A 5,484-nucleotide genomic window follows, 5' to 3' on the forward strand; every position below is an offset into this window, starting at 1 on the left:
GACAGTATCACTTTTCTTATTTCCTGAGTGTCACCTCTTGAATGGGGGAGCACAGTCTGGGAACTTAGGAAAAGCTTAAATTACCACATAAGTTTGTTCATATTAGCTCTTCCTTCTCATAATGTGGAATAGAGGATCCACCAGAGGATTTTAAGCCGCAGAGCGTCATGAACAGATGTGTACTTCAAGGAAAAAAACAATTCTGATGGCCAGGTAAAAAACAACTTCAAATCTTACCCCAAATGTTCAGTCGAAAGTACATATCATTCCTCCTCCAAAGCTGAATTCTCTCAGACTCATTCCTCCCTCCTCACTTCACCCGTGTAGTCAGTATACAGACCGACAATGCCCACTCCCTGGCCCTTCTCCTATAGATTCTCTCTCTCTGGAGTCTCTCCTGCCTCAATGTCCCACTGTCTCAGGCCCAATGTAAGGCCTCATCACTTATATCCTGATTGATTTTCCAGTGTCTTAATTGGGCTCTCCACCCCCGTATTTTTTCCCTTGGGTTACTGCTTCCCACAGCCCCGCCAAGAGCCCACTACAGCATTTCCAACCCAGCCTTCATCAGAATCACCTGAGGGAACTTAGTAAAAACATCCCAGACACACTTAACCTGAATAGTTTAAAAGCTCCCCAGGTGATTCTGAGGCGTAGCCAGGTTAGCAAACTACTGCTCTAAATCCTTACTATAGATAGTGAAGGGGTCACACCAGCCAAGTACTTGTTAGAAATGCAGAATGTCAGGTCCCACCCCTGAGCGATCAGAATCTGCATTTGAACAAGATCCCCAGGTGATTCTTAAACTGGTTAAAGGTTGAGACACTCTGCTCTGAAGTGTTGCCTGACCATTCATCCCACAGTATTTACAGGATTTACAGGATTTTCTCAAGGCTAGGGTTAGGGAAGTTGGGTAGGTCAAGGGTGAAGGTCACTGACTTTATTAAGCTCAAAAGTAACATCTACCAGTCTCCTGCTTAAAACCCTTTATTGACTCCCAGACTTTCAGACAAACTCCAGACTTCTGCACCTGGCCCTCATGGCCCGCTGAGGCTGTGTTTTTCACCAACTTTAACGTCTACCACTCACCATAGGAGCCCAGTTGGACAACTTACCACTTCTCAGGGTAGCTGGTGCTTGCCTGCTACATAGCTGTCACAGCCCAGGTCATACACTACCCACTTCTGCCTGGAGAAACTCCAGAGAAATCCTTTGAGGTCCATCACACAGATGTCACCCCCTTCTTGAAATTATCCCCGATTTTCCCTGCTCTAAAGACAGGAATCCCCACAACTCTTTGCTCTTACCTCTTTCTGGCATTTATCTCATTCTACTTAATTTTAAAGTCAGCACACCTGCTATACGTACCCCAGGAAAGAAGAGACCATAGTATTGTTTGTCCACCTGTAGCAATAAACTAATAACTGACACATCATCAAATCTCAAAGGAATAATAATAATAATGTTTTAAATAAAATCACGGATGAATGCAGTAAGTGAAAGATTCGCCATCTCCCTCATCACTCATTTCAAAGTAATTTGAATATGAATTTAAGCAGAATACAAATGAGCTGCCTCTCTCAAGCCCAAAAGAAAAATACGTAATCTCTAAATCAAATAGCATTTTGTTTTCCATATACAAATAATAATCAAAGACTGAACGTGCTAAAGATGAATTATGTTTACAGCCAACTGCCTTTCTGTAATTGGGCATTTAACTTCACAAAATGCAACGTAAATTTGGAAACACTTCAGATTTGCATTATAATCAATTCAGGAACGGAGAGAGGAAGGAGAGAGATGAAGAGAAAGACAGAAAGTAGACCAAAATTGGAAAGGGAGACGGATCTATACAAAATATCCAGCTTCTCTTAATGTAAAAATATAATACTCTGGATTTATTTTTTGATAGGATTAAACATTGACTAGAGTGCCAGTTTCAATCCTACCCAAACTTTGTAAATTCTGTTCTTTAGATATGTAATCTTATTTTCATCTGAGGAAAAACTGGGGTGGTCTGGAGTCGGAATGTCAGGCGGGCGGGAGGAAGAGCCCACCTTTCTGCAGCGGACTGGGACGCAGGGGCTTGAGAGTTTCAAAAGCATGTGGCCTATTTGCAATTACAGTATAGAGCTGGTCTCAGCCGAAGCGTTGCCTCTGGCCACATGCTCCGCCAAACACAAATTACTTGGGCAGACAGTAAATTTCCCAACCACCTTGGACTCTCTAGATTACGCCGCTGCTGCAGCTGACTGAGCAGAGCCCTGACATACCACACAGAACTGAGGTGACCGACCACGCAACGCATCACCAGGGACACCCTAGCACCTGTGGGGTGCGGACTGTCCCTACGTTCCGGGCAGGGTTGGGTAGAGATTCGGAGCAAATCCACAGAAGTTATACCCTCCTACCAGTCTTCTGGCCAGGGAAGAGGAGGATCCCCGTCGTCGCGCTTGGGACACGCTCTGGAGCCCATATTGACACTGATCCCAATGCCCCGGGTGGTTCTAGGATCTAGGGGCTCTTCGTTTCCCAGGCAATGCCCCTGCGGGGGCTCTCAGTCCCGACCGCGCAGCGGGCCTAAGGGCGTGCGGAGAGCCCACTGACCTGGGTGCAGAGCTCCTCTCCAGGCGGCTCAGGTGTGCGGGCCGCTCCGGTGGCCCTCCCACCTTCGAACCTGAGAGCCGATAGCCGAGCTGCAGGCCACTAACCCACCAAGCAACCGACCCACCAACCAGGGGACCGAGCGGCAGCACCAGGGTCTGGAGCCCACGTGACGGGGGCGGGGACCCATGGGAGGCTTGTCCCGGAGAGCCCGCTTTCCCCGCCTTCTTTCCTCTGGGACCGCCCCTCTGCCGCTGCTGTTCCCTCTCCCGCACCGTTGCGGCCGGTAGGGACAGGTCCGCCACAGGTTCCGGTTCTTCAGGGACCCGCCTTGTCAACCGCGCCCCTTCGAACCTGCCTTCGCCCCCACCCTCCTCGCCCCGGCCCCGCCCCCTGGACCGCGCTCCTGGTCCCCCAAGACCCGCCTCTCTCCGAAAACCACGCCCCGCTCTTATCACCTCCCCTTCCCGCACCCTTCGCACCCCGAGGCGGCCGCCCTGCGGTTCCCAGCTCCCAGTCCCCTGGACTTCTCCGGCCCTTCAGCACCATTCCCCAGTCGAAAGAAACGAAAACGGGGGAACAGAAAGGAAGTTTGTGTCGCGAATTGCAAAGGAAGAGAAGCCATAGAAAAATCGATTAGAGGCACACCCAGCGCAGCAACCTTTGGGTGTTTGGAGTTCCTGGACCAGTGCGATTCCGCCTAAACTGAGGCTGGCCTGAGGGAAGCCTCATTCTTTGTCTCTGAGAGCCCCCCCACCACTTCCCTACCTCCCCTACCCCCCCGCAGTTTGGAAGGCTCTGAGGCACCCTAGGGTCCGGCGGCCCTTGAGCCCCGCGACCTGGGGTGGAGGTCCCTCTAGTGGTCAACGCCAACTAAAGGCACTGGTGAACTGCTGTGGACAAAAAGCCGTTCCCTGTGCCCAGCACCACGGCGGTGTTCCACAGGCCCAGGAAAAGCTTTGGCGATGACTGACCACAGGAATGGATTCTAGAATCTGGGCAGAACTGGGCCCTGGAAGATCTCGTCGGATGCCTTCTCCTCAGTGTATAGTCTGGATCCCCTTTCGTTGTACTGCTAGGTTATTGCCCTGCCTGAGCCTCCAAGGACTGGTTGCTCAGTTCAGCTGATTAAAATCCCTGTGGGCCTCAGATGGCATCGACACCAGGGACTCTGGCATAGTCCCCAACTCTGGCAGGAGTCACTACAGCCCTGGCCTCAGTTTTGTATGTACATTTCTACCGGCAGGAGACCTGACAAACTCCACAAGACACATCTTTTTTCAAATTACCCTGGTGGTCTGAAATTACCAGTATGCCCAGAAGACGTTTACATGTGAAGAGAATTTAAGCCACCCTGGCAAATATGAGACTCTGGTCACTGCAGGAACCTGGCCAGAAGCAGACTGAGGGCAAAGCCAGCAGAGGAAGGCTGGGGCCCACAAGAATTGTGTTACAACAGGACACCCTTCAGTTCTCTTTCACTTCCTTAAAATAGCAGCAGAGAGGCTTTTGTAGACGGAGGCTGCCACAGTTCACATGAGTTCATGGGTATTTCCAAGTCCCACATGTCATTGCCCCGGTGGACCCACTACCCCGACACCAGCCCCCAGAAAATGCTAGTGTGTTCTCAGAACTATACAGTTACTTTTTTTATATTACTTTAAAAAATGGTGTAAGGCACTGGCTTTCAAGCTTATTTGCACTTTGGAAACACTTTGGAGAAGGGGAGTTTAAAAAAGTGTCTGGGTCCCAGCTCCAGAGGTTCTGATTTAATGGTTTGGGGGTATGGCCTGGCATTAGGATTTTTAAAAGCTCCTTGGGTGATTCTTATGCTCAGTAAAGTTTAAGAATCACTAGTATAAGTCATAGTGATTTTAATCCTGACTAAACTCCAACAAAACCTCCAGAACTTAAAGGTTCACCTGGAAGAAGCCCAAAAAGTGTTCATGGACCTATATGCTGTCCAGTCCTGACTCCCAGGAAACAAAGTGGCACATTAACAGGGGCTTCCTTCTTGACCTAAAAGAGTGATTCTAACTGCAGGAATTTAAGGCGCCAGGGTGGGTTGTTAGTGAAAAGCGCACCCTGGAAAACTATCAATTCAAAGCATATCACAAATGATAGTCAACCTCTTCTCTGTGCCTCCAGAGGTACTATGTGCCCAGTTCTAGCACATAATTCCACTCACTGATAACTTCACTCTCCCCTCCTTTGTGAGGGCAGTTCCCATTCCTTATCCTGGTGAAATAAATAATATTCTTTTACCCATAAGGCAGGTTATGTCCCCAAACCCATGGAGTGGGTAATATCATCATGTTTATCCATACTTGCCTTGCTCCACAACAGATCTGGGTTTTCTGTATCACTCTGTTAGCATGGTGGGTAATTGCACTATGTTCTATTCTGCCAAAGTTCTACTCAAATGCTATGGGGAAGAAAAAACAACAACAAACTTCTCTTCACTGCCTATGGTCCTGGCCTGAGCTTGGCAGAGTCTGGAAAACAGCTGCAAGTGTACAAAGCAAATCCTCTTATGTGACCAAGCTGGAAAGACAGAGGCCTAAGCACGTGATACAGACTGGTACCACAGCCTGTACTTGTGACCCAAACCAGGCTGAATTGGCCAAACGCATGGGTAAGATTTTGAAGAAGCCCCTCTGGCCAGGCACAGCTACCCTCTGTCCCCTGTGCCACATGGCACACTTGCTGTGGCAGGGAGTCACTTGGCTGCTATCTGGCTTCCATCCAGATTCCAGAATATTTACCAAGGACCTCAGTGTGTTGGGGATTGTTCACAGGAAACCCAAGCACCGGCAGTGCTCCCTGATACTGTTATGCCGACGGCATGTAGGCAAATATAACCTGATGAGGTTTGTTTGC

General features: G+C 49.3%; 1 protein-coding gene across 2 annotated transcripts in view; it reads right to left on the reverse strand.

The window, feature by feature from the left end:
• Nucleotides 1-2,880, reverse strand: part of PPFIBP2 (PPFIA binding protein 2) — a 123,686-nt gene extending 120,806 nt beyond the window's left edge. Inside the window, exon 1 of one of the 2 annotated variants that reach the window (XM_033120491.1) lies at nucleotides 2,608-2,875. The gene's annotated coding sequence lies outside the window, so the exon portion shown is untranslated. Of the gene's footprint in view, nucleotides 1-2,607 lie in introns of both variants that reach the window. The other variant, XM_033120490.1, reaches the window with a different exon arrangement.
• Nucleotides 2,881-5,484: the final 2,604 nt, after the last annotated feature.

Source organism: Rhinolophus ferrumequinum, chromosome 11 (genome assembly GCF_004115265.2).
Source record: "Rhinolophus ferrumequinum isolate MPI-CBG mRhiFer1 chromosome 11, mRhiFer1_v1.p, whole genome shotgun sequence".
Taxonomy (NCBI): Eukaryota; Metazoa; Chordata; class Mammalia; order Chiroptera; family Rhinolophidae; genus Rhinolophus; species Rhinolophus ferrumequinum.